Source organism: Macrobrachium rosenbergii, chromosome 11, assembly GCF_040412425.1.
Source record: "Macrobrachium rosenbergii isolate ZJJX-2024 chromosome 11, ASM4041242v1, whole genome shotgun sequence".
NCBI classification, from domain to species: domain Eukaryota; kingdom Metazoa; phylum Arthropoda; class Malacostraca; order Decapoda; family Palaemonidae; genus Macrobrachium; species Macrobrachium rosenbergii.
The window spans coordinates 30,520,361-30,536,948 of record NC_089751.1 but is presented as its reverse complement, the minus strand read 5'-3'; the positions used below and the strand labels follow the sequence as shown (position 1 = coordinate 30,536,948).

At 36.0% G+C, this 16,588-nt stretch overlaps 2 long non-coding RNA genes across 4 annotated transcripts in view; one reads left to right on the top strand and one right to left on the bottom strand.

Annotated features, from left to right (window-relative positions):
* Nucleotides 1-447: 447 nt before the first annotated feature.
* Nucleotides 448-11,608, top strand: LOC136843281 (uncharacterized). 3 transcript variants are annotated; one of them, XR_010854509.1, is made up of 4 exons: nt 596-655; nt 6,083-6,185; nt 6,732-6,861; nt 11,496-11,608. It is a non-coding gene; the product is annotated as an uncharacterized lncRNA (long non-coding RNA). The 3 variants fall into 3 exon arrangements; XR_010854508.1 differs by lacking the exons at nt 596-655; nt 11,496-11,608 and adding an exon at nt 448-532 and having other exon boundaries at nt 6,732-6,868; XR_010854507.1 differs by lacking the exon at nt 11,496-11,608 and having other exon boundaries at nt 600-655; nt 6,732-6,868.
* A 455-nt stretch (nt 11,609-12,063) lies between these two features.
* LOC136843280 (uncharacterized) overlaps nt 12,064-16,588 on the bottom strand; it is a 6,438-nt gene continuing 1,913 nt past the window's right edge. The window contains exon 4 of the long non-coding RNA XR_010854506.1: nt 12,064-13,523. This is a non-coding gene — a long non-coding RNA (uncharacterized lncRNA). The remainder of the gene's footprint in view (nt 13,524-16,588) is intronic.

Here is a 16,588-nt window from a genome sequence, read left to right as displayed (position 1 = left end):
TGGACTTTATTTTTAGGATATCAAGACTTGAAAAAAATAAACTCAAATATCGAGACTATTTATTTTACGAGAATGCAATGATTTTTTTTTCAGGTTTGTCTTTTTTATAGTATCTCAACTTGTAAACAGATGTCGCTCGTGTACGGAGGAGTGACGTCAAGTCTGTTGGCAGTGAGATTGCGTTCTTTAGAGTCCTTGGTTGAGAATGCATTTTTTTTAGTTTGTCTTTTTTTGTAGTAACTCAACTTGTAAACAGATGTCGCTCGTGTACGGAGTAACGTCACTTCTGTTGGCAGTGAGATCGTGTTCTTTAGAGTCCTTGGTTGAGAATGCATTTTTTTTAAGTTTGTCTTTTTTTTAGTAACTCAATTTGTCAACAGATGTCGCTCGTGGACGGATCGTCACTTCTGTGAAATCGTGTTCTTTAGAGTCCTTGGTTGAGAATGCATTTTTTTAAGTTTGTCTTTTTTTTAGTAACTCAATTTGTCAACAGATGTCGCTCGTGGACGGAGTGACGTCACTTCTGTTGGCAGTGAGATCGTGTTCTTTAGAGTCCTTGGTTGAGAATGCATTTTTTTAAGTTTGTCTTTTTTGTAGTAACTCAGCTTGTCAACAGATGTCGCTCGTGGACGGAGTGACGTCACTTCTGTTGGTGGTGAGATCGTGTTCTTTAGAGTCCTTGGTTGAGAATGCATTTTTTTAAGTTTGTCTTTTTGTTTAGTAACTCAACTTGTCAACAGATGTCGCTCGTGGTACGGAGTGACGTCACTTCTGTTGGCATTGAGATAGTGTTCTTTAGAGTCCTTGGTTGAGAATGCATTTTTCTCAAGTTTGTCTTTTGTTTAGTAACTCAGTTTGTCAACAGATGTCGCTCGTGTACGTCGTGACGTCACATCTATTGACGGTGAGATAGTGTTCTTTAGAGTCCTTGGTTGAGAATGCACTGTTTTTTTTTTCAAGTTTGTCTTTTTTTTAGTAACTCAACTTGTCAACAGATGTCGCTCGTGTACGTCGTGACGTCACATCTATTGACATTGAGATAGTGTTCTTTAGAGTCCTTGGTTGAGAATGCACTGTTTTTCTCTTTTCAAGTTTGTCTTTTGTTTAGTAACTCAACTTGTCAACAGATGTCGCTCGTGTACGTCGTGACGTCACATCTATTGGACATTGAGATCGTGTTCTTTAGAGTCCTTGGTTTTCACTTTGCCAATGCTGGTCGTGGGTCATTCTGTCTTTCTGTCCTCAGTCTTTGAGGTTGATGGTTGTTGACTGTTGTCTGTTGGAAGTCTATTGTTGGTCGTGGGAAGCTTCTTCAGTTTTTGAATTTTTCATCTGAGTTTAGGTTATTGTGTTTTTGGTGGACATCGAGGATTATTTTTCTAATGTAATCAGTGTGTTTTCAGCAGGTATCAATGTTTTACTTACTTTGTAACTGTACCCATAATGTGTTTTTAGTCAATATGTTAAGGGTTTATCGATCATTTTCTGTGAAGATAAAATTTTGCTTTAACAGTGGTTCTGAAACATAATTCTTGTGGCACCTATGAATTAGTGCATAGGAAAATTTTGCTCAGTTGACCAGAGCTCGAGCGGGTACTCTTAAACAGTTAATTTTACACGAGACAAGTTTAAGGTTAAACAAGGTTGTGAGGTTGTAATGTGAATTACATATTTGCCAGTGCAAAAGGCAATCAAACTGGCATTTTATTTTTGTGGATATGATTAATAGCAGTTATTTGGTAGTATTGATATTCTTGAGAAGCAGGCTGTTTCAGATTCGTTATCTTGTCTGTTATAGTGGTGGAAATCATTTTCTCCCAGTCCCGGTCTCCTAAGTTAGGGAAATCTTAATGAGAAATGTGAATTTGGGTGAGTGGAATAGTGCAGTAGCCTAATCAGGTTGGTAGGAAAGTAGATATCAAAATTCGTAAAGAACATGCTGATCATCAAGGTTAAAGAAATGTTTCAAAATCAAAATAGTAGGATATTTACAGGGAGGGGTACATTCTAATCTAAACCTACCCTTGCTTAACCCAGGGAAACAGGTCTTTAGCCAAGGGTGTAAACCCCATTTGTAACTTGTTCTATCAGTTTGTACAATTTTAAGTAAACTTTTCTTGAAACACTGACTGCACTAGTCTAAAATGTGGTTTTAGTGTTATCAGATTTTATCAGATTAGGTAGATTTTTCTTTAAACTGTGCATTCCTCAGCGAGAAGTGTTTTAGTTGACGTTTTTCATAGAATTTTACATTCTTGAACAAGATTTGTAACAATTTTTTCGCCCTGAATATTTTTGGGAAAACTGTTGAGTTTACCTTAGAACAGGACAACAAAAGGGGGTGTTTATTCAGGCTGTTTGGGAAGGGTAAAAGACAGAGGGTAATAGCTTAACGGCTGTCCACGATGGGACTTGCCCATGGGAATTTTTTCCTGATATTTTACCTGGAACAAGAATTTAAAATATTTTGGCGGTCATTGTATTCCTAAAATGTCATTTGACACTTGAAATATAAGTCTGTAAAAAAGGGGTCGAATAAATGGACAAGGGGAGCAGTTTAGCAGCAGCCCACTTCAAATATTACTAGTACTGTAAAGCAAGTAAATTCCAGACCTTATCAGCTCCACTGCGGTCATTATTCAGGAGCTTTTTAAACAGGAAACAAAAAATGTTTCATGCTTTCAACTTGAGTAATATTTTGTTGGTGGCTATAACTGAACTGTAATTGACCTTATTGAAGACTTACGACTGTTCAGCGGGTATGCCTGCAAGATGTATATTTCAAAGAAATAAACAGTTTAGCTAAAGTCGACCGACATCAATTGCCAGTTTCTGCTTTTAGTTTGGGAGTGGCAGAATGGAACAGCAGCTTATCTGCATTTTGAAAGATTCTGGCAAGCTCCATGTTCTGGCTAAGGCTTAGTAATGTTGCATTACTAGTAATTGAATGAAAAGTAACCCCTGTGGCTCATGCTCTCCATTTATTCGCTTTTTTAATCTTTTTAGTGTTCCCAGAACATATATAACAAGAATCTTTCAAAATGCTGTTAGGTGCAAACCTTTTCCAAAGCTATTTACCCCAAACCCAAAACCCAGAAATGGTAACAGGTCCCGGTTGGCTGTTAGCTAAACTGTAAGGGTTTTACCTTTGAACTGACTACATTCGTGCAGGGGACCCATTTACTGTCATGCAGTTCAAAGGTCAATTACAGTTTAATTACATTTGACCACCAAATTTACTTTAAATTCTTGTAAAGCAGGTAAAGTTTTATAGAAAAATGTAAACTGCCATAGTCTAGCTCACCGTGGAACAGCGGCTTAGATTACCTCAATTATTTAATTTTCTGGAAATTTTTCTTGTTAGGTTTGATTGTCCAAGTTGAAAATTTTTAGATGAAAAGATGTTCAAAGTTTGATGTTCATTTCCATAGTAAATTTCATAATGAACATCCATAAATCCAAATATATTGTAGGGAATAACTGTTCAGTGTGTTTTGGGGTGGGGAAAACACAGGCATTTATTCATGCTGTTTACTTGAAGGCTGTTGAAGCAACTTCTGAATTCCAGAATACCATGTAACTAATTAGGTGTAGCTTAGTCCACGTAACCATATTTTCAGATGAAAAAATGTTGAAATTGTTATTCCGTAACCTTTTATGCACTGACTGGGTGTCTAATTAGAAATATTGCGCAGACAAAGTGGGTAACTATTCAGCAATCATATCTTGAGTGAATCTTGAGTGAATTTTTAGTTAAGGTATGCATTTCGTTCTAAGGGTATTAAGACTTTGGACCAAAATAAACTCCATTATCTCCAAATTTTTTGGTCAGTGAAATATATTTTGAAACTTAACATTAAGTTTGGCCTTCAATCCTTAATTGAAGGAAGTGGGTAATTAGTGATCGTTCTTTTAGGAATTTTTTAAGATGCGTGTTAGATTAAATTTACATGTTTTACCCAACTGCAGAAATTTCTTACACGAATGGCAGAATTGTATTGCCAAGATTAAACATCTTCACTGGGAAGAGGAATTGAGTATGGAAGTATTTGTAAAACTTCCATTTAACCCAGCAGACTTAAATTACCTTTCTCCTGACTGTTGGGAAATTATGGCAGAGTTTCGTGACTGTGGTAGTTTTCATTATGAACTGCTACAAAAAATAAATTTCTAGCCTCGCGGATTAAAAGCAGTAGGTAATTTGATTCTCTTTAACCCAGAAGGGAAAAGGGTGTCGATTAAGTGAGCAGTGGCTTTTACTGTGATAGTTCACTAGTTGTATGACAAGGGCAGGGTGTAGATGTCTAGTTCATGAGATTTTTTGAAGGCAAACATGCGCACCAAAAATAAAAGCATATTTAAATTTCGTTGGTGTTAAAATGTACTGAAACTGCGTTAAGGGATTCATAACTGGTTAGTAACTGGATTTTTGAGGAATGAGGTATTTCTGTTGTGGGAACAGCTGATGGAAAATTTTGGGTTAATCAGGACTTGGAGCATAGATAGAATGGAGGAAGTGACGGATGAGGCCAGGAAAAGCACAACAGGTGACTTGGGGAACAGTGAATGAAATATACTCAATAACCAGTTTTTACGGGCCGATGTTAATAAGTAGCATAACTTTAAAATATAGGAGTTTTATCCAATATTTCAAGTGTTCGGGCACCTCGGGGTACATTTGGACTTGAGTATTTATAACATTTATCCAAAGTTAAATGTGTGACTGGTCATACTCAAATTATACCTTTATAATTGATCAGAAAGTAGTAAGTAGCTGAAGTTTCTTCGACGCAATCGAGTTTCTGTACAGCGTATAATGCTGTATGAGCAGCGGCCCATGAAACTTTCAGCCACGGTCTGATGGTGGGCTGTCCTGTAGCGTTACTAGACACGATCATGGTTAAATTTACCTTAACTAAAATAAAAACTGAGGCAAGAGGGCTGCAATTTGATATGTTTGATCATTGGAGGGTGGATGACCAACCAATTTGCAGCCCTCTAGCCTCAGTAGTTTTTAAGATCTGGGGGCGAACAGAAAAATTGCGCATAAAAATTGCAGACAAAAATTGCGCGCAAAATGCGGCCGGACAGACAGTTATCGCAATAGTTTTCTTTAACAGAAAACTAAAAAGCACTAGAGTACTTGGAGGCGCAGTGTGCACTGAGGTAGATAAAGGTGCAATAGACTGATTTTGGTGAAGTATAGGTCATTTTATCCAAACTTTCTAAGATTAGATGGAATATTTTTGGTCAATGTCGTCTTAAAGAAAGGGTAAAGTCAGATCGCTCAAAATGACTGCAAAGAAAAAGGTTTTGTGGAGGATAAGGTAAATATGCTGAGAAATAGCGTAAAAACCTGATTCAAGGAAATCATGAAACAGGATGCGATATTTAAGCAGATATTTTAATCATAAGCATGAGCCTTTTTATTAAGATCAAAGATCAGTGAAGTTTGAAGAGCATTTTAGCAAAAGGACTAAAGCAATTTAGTTGAAAGGTGAAATATGCTTCATTGAGTGGTTAAAATACTTTTAAAAGTTGTTAAAGAAGGATACATGAAGTTTGTGGATGTCTGAACTTGAGCTGTGGGATATTTTTTTAGAACTTACTAATTAGGATTTGTTTCTTGCTAAATAGTTTTTCCTTTAGTGCGAAGAAAGTTTATCAAAGCTTCTAAGATAACCTTTGAAATTTTCTGTGAAGTAAGCTGCATGTTAAATGGATATTATGAACTTGAAAGGGTTTGCTTGTAGCAAGTTTTGGAAAAGGGAAAATTTGTATAATTGAAAGTTACTTGACACAGGTACAGTACTGATCTTTGAAGAAGTCCAGATCCAATCTGGTTCTAAAAAACAAAGCATTGGACATTGAGTGTAACTCGTGTAAATGTCAAAATTCCTCAGTTTTATATTAAACTAAAATAATTTGGATGAGATTATGAAGTGAATTGTGATATGGAAGTCTGAATGCCTACTTTGGACAAAGATTTTAGCCAACAAGGCCAGATCTTTTAAATCCGGTGTAAACTATTAACATGTGAATTGTTGGTCTCTTGCAACAAATTAAATATTGACTATTTCAGGTGGACGTTCAACTTGAATGGGGAAAGAGACAGCAGCAGTGAATAAAACTGACAGAGTACTATAGTCAGATGTGGAAAGAAAATTGCAGTGGAGTTTGCTAAGGTAAAATTGAGTTAGTTGCAACCTGTAGTTCTGATTTGTTATAATTTATTTTGATAATTGTAGCGATTTCATTGGCCAATATATTAGCATCCAATATTTTCATAATCCTTGAAAATCCGGGATACATACTGGACCTACCCTATCAGTTTAAGTAACTGTAGTTTTTAGAGTAAAAATTGTAGTTTGAACAAAATACATTGTTCGAAGAAAAAGTACATTAAGCTTTCAAGTGATTTGCATATTATGTTAGGTAAATTTGTATTTTAATTTTGAACTACCCATTTGAGTGCGTTTAAGACTTTTAGTTTTGTTAGGTAAATGTTTTATGTTAATTTTTCTGACATCATTTTGCTTTAAGACTTTTGAGATTCTATAAAAAGTATTTTTTCATGGCAGTAAATTATTCAGAATCCCTTAAGGGATTAAGACATTTTAAGTTTTAGTGTTTTCGAAATATTTATTATTAAAACTCTTGCTTTGAAGTTTAAGATTTTCGAATTGTATTAAAAATTGTGAATCTTTAAATTGGGAATTTTCCTTTTGCAGAAATTGTCCCATTGCAACTTCTCAAAGCTGAGGAGTCAAACTTGAGTTAGCACCTAACTGACAAGTCACCTCTTGAGACGCATTTTCCTGAATTTGAATCTAGGAATGTATCGGAATTAGGACCTGATGAGCAAGTCTTTTGAAATTTTAAATTTGAATCGAGGAATTTATCCATCTTAAAGATTTTTAGTCAATGCTGAAGCACTAAATATTCCAACCCATAACTGCTGATTTCCCATAATCAATTGGCATTAAGAACTTTTTCAAGAATCGACTTGACTTAGATTAGTGCTTTTTATATTAGGTAAAAACCAAATTTATAAGTTTTAATATATTTTTATAAAGTTCAGCATTGAAGGTAGGCATGCTTAGTGCTCAGTAGTTAGCATGAAAAATTAATCTTGAACTGAAAATTTTTTAAATGTGCTTAGTGAGTTTCAGATGTTACTCAAGTAACTTTTCTTAATGTTGTTGGTAGAACAATCTGAATATTTAACAAATTTTTTTTCATAAGTGTTTGAATGAGGGTATTTTGATAGCTATATTTCATGGTTTGGGGTTAAACTTTTGTTGGTGTAACTTAACGTCTGATGAAAAACCAATTAATTCCGAAGTACTTCTCGTTAAATTCCTTCAGTGTATTCCTTTCTTTGAACTTTGGACCAGTGTTCTCATCCAGCATGGTTATGGCTTTGTTCCTACTTAGTGTAGTTCTCTTGATTATAACACAGTAAATTAAACGGACAGATTGCAACAATATTTCAAGTTTGCCTGAGATAGTGAAAACCAGTGAAAACCACTAACTAAAACCACTGTACAGTACTTTTTTTAAAGTTTAGTTTGGTTAATATTTTTATAGTTTTGATTCTAGTTTGAAATAAAACTTGATTATAATGTAGTTTGAATGCATAGAAAGTGATTATTATATAAAGGTTTGAAATGTTTTTAATAAAACTTATCCATTTTAATGAAAGCTTTCAATAAACCCTGCTCAAGCCTAATTTCTGTAGTCCTACATCTCTTGAAAATTTGTGGGAGATAAGCCCAGCATTTAGATACCTTAGTCACACTAAGTAGTGCTGCAAGCTGCAAGACAAATATGCAGAAGTCTTTGGTACTGATGTATGTAGTCTTTCATGAAGGATGTCAAGAGGTTGGTGTATGCACCATACTTCTCTAAAGGCTAAGGGTCAGGTAGGTCAGCCAGCTGTGCCAGAACATCTAGTCCCTCTAATCAATCGCTCGAGGAACACAACCTGTATTTTTTTGTGAATAATTGGTTTTAGTGTTTATTACCATTCAGAAGCCATTGTATAATTGTACATTGGTATGATGTAATACTGGTTCTGAAAATATTGGTAAAACGTTATCTATCCAATAGCGACAGTACTAAGTGGTTGATTGGTTAGTAGAAATCAGTGCTGTAACCTTTGCCATTGAATTGTTTAGCCAGTTACTGGCTCTGTTGTGTTGGATATTTGCTCTGAGATTATTAATCATTTGGTGTTAAAAGGCATAAAGTTCATTGTATGGTTATTACCTTAGTTTAAACCTTAGAGCCTTTTCAGACTTTTATCTAAGGCCTGAGAACTAACCCAGGTTAAATTCTGTTTTAACAGAACCAATATAACCTAACCTAAATGCTCTGTGGCAAGAAACTTTGTTCTCTGGAATTGTAATGTGAAAGGTTCTTTATCCTTTCTGATTCTTGAGCAATGGGACTTGGTTTTTGGATTTTGATATTTTTTGAAATGAAGAATAAGTTCAGATTGAATAATTCCAGTAACTGCCATTGTTGTGAGCTGTAAGATAGAGGAGGTTTCAGTTTATGATGATTGTTGATTTGTTTCTGGGAAGGAAGGTGGAATGTATGCACAGCAAGTGTTTCACTTGTCTGTTGCCCATATCCTCAGGAAAGTAGTCAAAGATTGCCAGGACACTAGCTTTGAAATTTCCATATTGGTGCTTTTAATGATTCAATATCCCAACAATAATGGATACCCACGTGTTTTTGGGACTGATTGTAGCTCCTGATATTTTTCTATTTTTAGATTACCAAAGTAAATCTTAGTGCTTGTAGGTAGCGGACTTTTTTTTTTTTTCAGACCAGCATTTAAGACTTAAAGTTAATTGGTCTAATTACTCTATGGGATTGTCTAAAGTTCTTCCATCCAACCACTTGGTTTTAATTTTTTTGCTCTCGGCTGCATTCAAACTCTTGATGGCAGGAAAGTATAATGACGAATATCCTTGGTTGTGTGACCAAATTACCTGTTTAACTGTTCTGATAATAGCCCGATTTCTACATCAGTTGCTAGTTGCATGGATGTCTGAAGCATTTTAGGTTACTCAACATGACATAAATATGCCTTTGTTCTATGATCTCTGCAAAGGTGGAAGAGCACATTTCTGGGGTTCTTGTACTGATAGTGAGAAAAATTAGGAAATTAGGTATAAAATTAATTGTTGCATTATATCTAAACTGATTATGAGTATAATTAGTTAAGATTTGAAGAAGTTGTCTTAAATCTGAGTGACCAGATCTAACATTACTTGTTACCTTCATGAAACTGCTCTCAAGTTTGGTTATGCTTTTTGGAGTGCTATATTAAACAGTGACAAGTCTTGGATGTTTTTTTTTTTCATACCTGTTCATATAGGTATTTTATGACCAAAAGGGACTAGCCTTAAGGGAACTATTTTCCTTCTGCATCCTATCTTTTTTGACTGGTGTCTGTGGTGCTTACTTCGTAGTTGCAGATGGTAGCAAAATTGTTCAGACTCTATTCAGAAACCTGTTCTTACAGGTATTGGCTGTTCAGAAAATGGACTAGCCTTCAAGGGAAGCTTGAATGTTTTCTGCATCCTATCTTTTTGTACTCTCAAAATGGTGTTTAAAAGTTTGTCAGTTTGCTTTTTGAATTTCATTTTGCAGAGGGTAGCAAAATTGTCCAGACTGTTTTCATAATTTGGCCAGTTCAGAAAGTTGACTTCATTTCTCTTGAACCAACTGAACTGGTCATTTTTTTTAATAAAAAATTTGCATTTTTAAGTTTTCTAGTTGTCATTTTCTCGTTCAGAATTTTTCTGGTAATGGATTTGCAGTTAAACTATTACGGTGATTTTAAGGTGTAATTTTTCATGTATCTGGACTATTTGTTAATAACTAAGAGCGGTCACGTTTAATTAAAAAGGATTTCCATTTAAATACACTGAAGTTCCTTACATTCCCCTGTGACGCACTTCTTGCTGCATTTTCTCAGGTTGAGTTGTCATTATTAACCTCTTAAAGTATATTCTGTCATCCTGAGTTTCAGTGTTATCTCAGTCTGGATGTTTATATGAGACATCACAATCTCAGTATATCTGATGCATTTTTCTCAGAAGTTGGCCGTTGAGTTGTCACACTTGATCTTTCTAAAGAATAACGTTGATTTGATTCTTGAAATGGGAATTTTTTCATCCTCATTTACTAAGTGTTAAATTATTTCCTGAAATGAAGGTAGTCATTTGTGTTTACCGGTCTTAAATGGAGCTGGAAGAACTTGCAAGGTTCAGGTGCTTGTAATTTCAGAGTTAAATGATTTGGTTTGAAATGGGCAGTTGGAGGAAGCCTTTTTGTTTACAAATGTAAATATATCGGAAGCTCCTTGGCTTCATATCCTCAGGTTTTGTGCACGCCACTTTAGATTGAGTTGGGATACTGGATAAGTAATATCCTCGGAGCTTTAGTATGGCCTTGATTTCAGTCAGGTATTCCCTTGAGTTAGTAGAGACAAGTAATTATGGCCAATTCTTTTCCTTCAGGCAATGTTTTAGTCTTGAAAGTCGCCTAAGAATTGATGCTTGTGAAGAAGGGACAGTTAACTCTTGCAACAGAAAACATCATCTGTAACCTTTTATGACAATGCTCAATGCTTTGATCTGGAGTCATACATAGAAATCGACCTAATGAGTAATCTCAAGGATCATCTACCACTTGGTATATCTCTACTAATACTGATTAGTTGATTGTTAGGTAAACGTGAATGTGGCATGAGGCAGCTGGTAATTGGAGCCCAATTTTCTGTGCGGTTATTCTAGTAACTAAAATTAATGGTTGATTTTGGAACTGGAAGCTATTGAGTTCGTCCTTAAGACACTTGATTTGACTGAACCGGTGCATCTTTTGCTTTTGTAGAGCTCGCTTCTAGTAGTTTAAGTGGTGTGATATCCTCTAATTGGTGTTTACACTTTTGTGCCTTCGGTGCAATCTAAGAAACCTACCTTTGATTAATCAGTCCACTTAGATATTTCAATAATTAATACGTTGCTTTGGCCATCTTTGATGCCTTAAGCCGGACTGAGGGCTGCATGCCTTTCCATAGGTCAGTAGCTTTGCCCATCTTTGGCGTCCTAAACCTGAGCCCTAAACCTAAATGAAGGCTGAATGCGTGATTGTCACATTCTTTAAATTCAGAAATTGTCATTTCAGTTCGTTCAGAAACATTTTTTTGCAATTCAGAAAATGTACCCAGTTGCTTGAATTTCTTGTTTTGCCTTCAGCAATCCGCTATTTTTCGTCAAAGCTAATATGCTGGGTTTGGAATGGTTTTAAAGAATTTAGTACCATTGCTATCCTGTCAATTTTTTATTCGTAAGCTTTGTTATTACGACTTTTTCCAAGTGATATTAACAAGTTTCAGTATATACTAACTAACGAAGATATGACAAGTATCTTAGTCTACTTCTAGATGGGCATTTCCTGATATTACTTTTTTACAGATTCTTCTCAGTCTAATGGGGGCATTCTATTAGCAAATCCATGTCACCTTAAAGGAACTCTAAATCAGTCTTGTGATCTTTCTTTCACCAGTTAGCTGCTACAGAATAAAGGTGGGTTCAATACGCTCATTTTCGAGTTTTGTAGGTCAGGTTTTTTGTTTAGGCAAAATTTGCAGCTCTTAGAATGAAGTAAATTACGTTTATCGAAATTTGAATCTCTCAAAAGCCTTGTACTGTAAAGTTATAGTAATCTGAAGATTTTTTCACTTAATTTTTAAGCCGTAGATGATTTGCTAATGGGAAGTTAGATTTCCGCTCGAGTCATGTAATAAAATTATTTTGCATGAAAACCTTTACATTGAGATAGTATAATCTGAGATAGTATAAAGAAAAAATGCTTCTGGCTAATTTTTTTGTTTTTTGGTTTAGTTTGTAAATTAATTTGCCCATTTTGTCGATTTTGCAAAAATATGGACACTACACACTTTGGATCATGCTAAATACACACTGAAAATTTGTCTCATTTCATTGTTACGGAATTTTTTTTAAGCATATTTAATCACAGTAATGACTTAAAATAATTTAATGTTGATTTTCTTTCATAAAACAGCTATTGGGTTTTTTTTCACGATAAATCCAGAAGATTTAATATGCATGTATAGCTTTACAGGTCTGGATGCTATTCATCCAGACCAGAAGTCAAGATATTACTGAGAAGCAAGATAAGTTGAAATTTTTGGGAGTAGAGAGGTTGAGAGGCAGTTTCCAACAATGGCGGTGCTGCTGGAGCTCGTAGATTACAAGATACAGCAGATACATCTTGGGGTTAATAGAAGGTACACAGTCGTCGCACAGGTTATTCTCCGGCTGTGGCAACGTTCCTGAAGATATCAAAGTTTTGTGTGCAACGTCCACAAAACAGAGTGGATTCCGTCAAGCAGCAGCAGTTTAGGGAAACGTCTGTCAGGAGGGATGTAGAAAGTGGGGCCCGTCTGTATCCCTGTAGATATGATGAATTTTCTTCAAGTAGACAGTGTCCCCTTCGGGAACATCAGCTTGTGTAGATACGTCTATCGCCTTCAGGAACTCACTGATTCTTTTCTCCAGGAACAGCTGCTTACGTAACTTCCGTCCCCTCCAGAAACTTGTGTTCTTCTTCGACTATTCTCTCCTTCAGGAACTAGTTGTGCTGCCTCATCGATTATTCTCTTCAGTGACAGCGGCTTATGTAGGCTTCTATCCCCTTCAGAAGCAACTTGTGTTGTTCTTCGACTATTCTCTACTTCTGGAACAGCTTTCGACCTTTGTCCTCTTCTTCAGGAAACAGCTTATGTAGACTTTTGCCCCCTTCCTTCAAAACAACCTGTGTTTTTTTTTCAAGTGAACTAGCTCTCTTCTTCAGAAACAGCTTGTTAGACCTCTGTCCCCTCCAGAAACAACCTGTGTTCTTCGACGACTATTCTCTTCTGGAACAGCTTGTAGACCTCTGTCCCCTTCAGAAGCAACTTGTGTTCTTCTTCGACTATTCTCTTCTTCTGGAACAGCTTGTAGACCTCTGTCCCCTTCAGAAGCAACTTGTGTTCTTCTTCGACTATTCTCTACTTCTGGAACAGCTTATGTAGACCTTTGTCCCCTTCAGGAACTAGTACTTTTTCGACTATTTTTCAGGAACAGCGGCTTATGTAGACTTTTGCCCCCTCCAGAAACAACCTGTGTTCTTCGATTATTCTCTTCTTCAGGAGGAGCAGCTTATGGAGACTTCTGCCCCCTTCAGAAACAACCTGTGTTCTTCTTCGATTATTCTCTTCAGGAGCAACTTATGTAGACTTCTCTCCCGTTCAGAAACATTTAACATTTTCACATGCCCTCTCTTCTCTCTTCAGAAACAAACTCTTCTCTCCTCTTCAAAAACAGCTTATTTTCCTTGCTTCGTGTTCTCTTTCTCTCAAGTGTTCAATGCTGCTACTTTTTAGACTTCCCTCTCCTTTAGACAGAAACACCAAACGTTGCCTACTTCTTGTTGTATCCCTGTTGTCAAAAACAAAAACAAAATTGGATTGTCAGAATAAACTTTATAATTGAAATATGTTTTTAATGCCTTTGGCTTTCAATTATAAACTTCGAGTAGAAGCAAAGCATAGTTTGATTTTGATGTATCAAAAATTTTTGCAATAAAATTGTGAAATGAGCATAAAAAGACTGAAATAACATGATTGAAAACGTAAAAAGCAAAAATATGACATTTTAAAACAATTGTTGCCAGCAATGACTGAAGCTCTCAAGATTGATTCTGATAGTATAACAAGTCAATGACAAGCTCTCAAATCTGATCTGATTAGGTTACATCTTACAAAATGTCATGGAAAGTTTCAATGTAGTATTTTTCAAATAACTTAGAAACAAGACATTCAAGAAATATTGGCCAGGGAATATGACAAAGAACAACGATTACTGGATTAAAGTTATCAGAATGAACTGGAAAGTGTTCAAAATCATGGCAGAAAAACCAGAATCCACACAAGGGAGGTGTTCAAAATCAAAAGTTTTAAGACAATATTTGTTCCAGTGATACACTCAGGAAATAATTGTTGAAAATACACAAGAACGATTAATGGGAAAAGTATACAAGTACTGGCAGAAAGACCAAAATCCATAGTAGGGAGGTATTAAAAAGTGAAGACAATGTTTGCTCCAGTGGTAATTACTGGCATTCAGAAAATAATTATTGGAAATACACATGTACGAACAAGGGAAAATAAACAAATAATTACTGGCAGAAAGACCAGAATCCACAGTAGGGAGGTATTCAAAAGTTTTCAAACAATATTTGTTCCAGTCGGAAAATAATGACTGGAAATACGCAAGAACGAATAGGGAGAAAATACAGGTACTGGCAGAAAGACAGGAATCCACAGCAGGGAGGTATTAAAAAGTTTTAAGACAATATTTGTTCCAGTGGTCATTCCTGGCATTCAGGAAATACTGGTTGGTAATACACAAGAACGAATAGGAGAAAATAAGTAAAGTATGCGAGTACTGGCAGAAAGACCAAACTCCACAGCAGGGAGGCATTGAAAAGTGAAAGACAATATTTGCTCCAATGGTAATTTCTGGCATTCAGGAAATAATGGCTAGAAATACACAAGTACGATTAAGGGGAAAGTGCAAGTACTGGCAGAAAGATATTTGTTCCAGTGTGACAAGGCCAGCTTGAGCAGTTTTATTTCTTTGTGTTTCAAATGGTAAAGACACAGCTTGAGTAGTTTTATATCAAAGAACACGCTTCAGAAAATACAAACATGGTCAAGGAATAGCAGACTGCTTTCTCAGATGAGCAATCTATTATAAAGCCAGCATGATTTAATTAAACTTTGCAACAGCATATTCAAAATGATTTAAGTTCAAGACGAACTCCCAATCATGGAAACAAGACATTCTGTTAACAAATTGGTCACTGAGCGTTAAGGAAATCAGGCAAAGATCCTGGTTACAATTTTTAAAACAAATGAAATCGTTATGGAAGAAAACTGACTCATAAGCCCTTAACTTGGCATGAACCGGAAAGTGAAAGACCTGGCACATAAGCCCTTAACTTGACACAAACAACAGGAAATTAGTTTGTGATTGACGTGATACCATCCACTCAGTCTTCCAACTGATGCATTGCTGAGTTTAACCATTATCCGGTATTAAATTAACAAATTAGGCTATAATAACTTGATCAGATGGGAAAATTCCGATAAACCACAAAATGTCATAACCTTAATGTTCTTGGAACACATTTCGAGCACTGTAACGAGGCGAGTTCGAGGCACACACCATCAGTACAGTACTTACTAAAACCCTCCATCTTCCATGACTCGTACAAGGAAGGTGGGGTGACCAGTGCTCAAACCAAAAGCAGTCATCTATTATTAAACTGGGACCAATTCTCTGCACCAAGTCTATGAACGTCATATATTTAATACAGATTACTCATGCAATCTAAAGCTAAAAACATACCCAAGAGGTAAACAATCTACAGCAGATGTAAGCATGTGAACCACAGTGCTAAAATACTTGCCAACCAACAACAAAGAAACACAAAAATAAAAAGAAAATTGAACTCTCATAGACTTAGATGGCCAATTAAAAAAAAAAAATCACCTCGAATGGCTAGGAAATCACCACCTTGCTGTAATTAGCAACAAACTGAGAAGTGGCAACACCAACAGGAGGCTTCTAACGAAGCTGAAAAGTCTCTCAGTGCAGACAAGTACCAGTTCTAAAGTCCTTTCACATGCTGTGAAGTTCATGATACTGTTGACAAGCTATTTGATCAGGCCCCAAGAATAGTGACTACCCCAGGGGACCAGGGTAAGCAATCTACTCTCTACAGAGCACCAGTTCAGTCAAGCACCAGATCTAAAACCAAGTCACATGCCTGAAGTTCATGATGCTGTTTGGCAAACTATTTGATCAGACTGCAAGAATAGTGTTAACCCAGGGGACCAGGGTAAGCAATCTGCTCTTTAAAGAGCACCAGAAAACCCAGGCCAAATTCGACGATGCTGGTGCTTGGGTTTCAAACGAACACTCCACAATACATTATGCCCGTCAAAAAAAAACTATAGAGAGAACAAAGGCATACCTCTGGCTGCGACATTTTATTTCGAGCACCTAATGTAGGCCTAAGTCATGAACAGAAAACAGTCCCAAAACTCAAGAGTAAATGTATCAATAAATGTAATGATTGTATCTTGGATGCAACTGCCAACCATGCAGGTAATTTCCACTGCAGTGATTACTGTTTCTGACGCGAATCTTAGATGAATCAGATATTTGATTCAAATTAGGTTTTAAGCTGTTACAGACCAAATGTGGTAATTTTGTTCAAGTAGTGAACAGATAATCCTAAATTCTGAAAGTCGATTATTAATTTAAACTCAGAATTAAGGATATGAAGCTTATAGGTCAACACAAAAAAATGTGGTATTATATTAAATTGGCAATAGGTTTACTTGATAGGTGGCTTCCATTAAAATGTTAAAAGTTTACTATGCTGACAAGAGGAAACTTAAAACCTCACTTGAAAATTATGAAGAGTACAATAC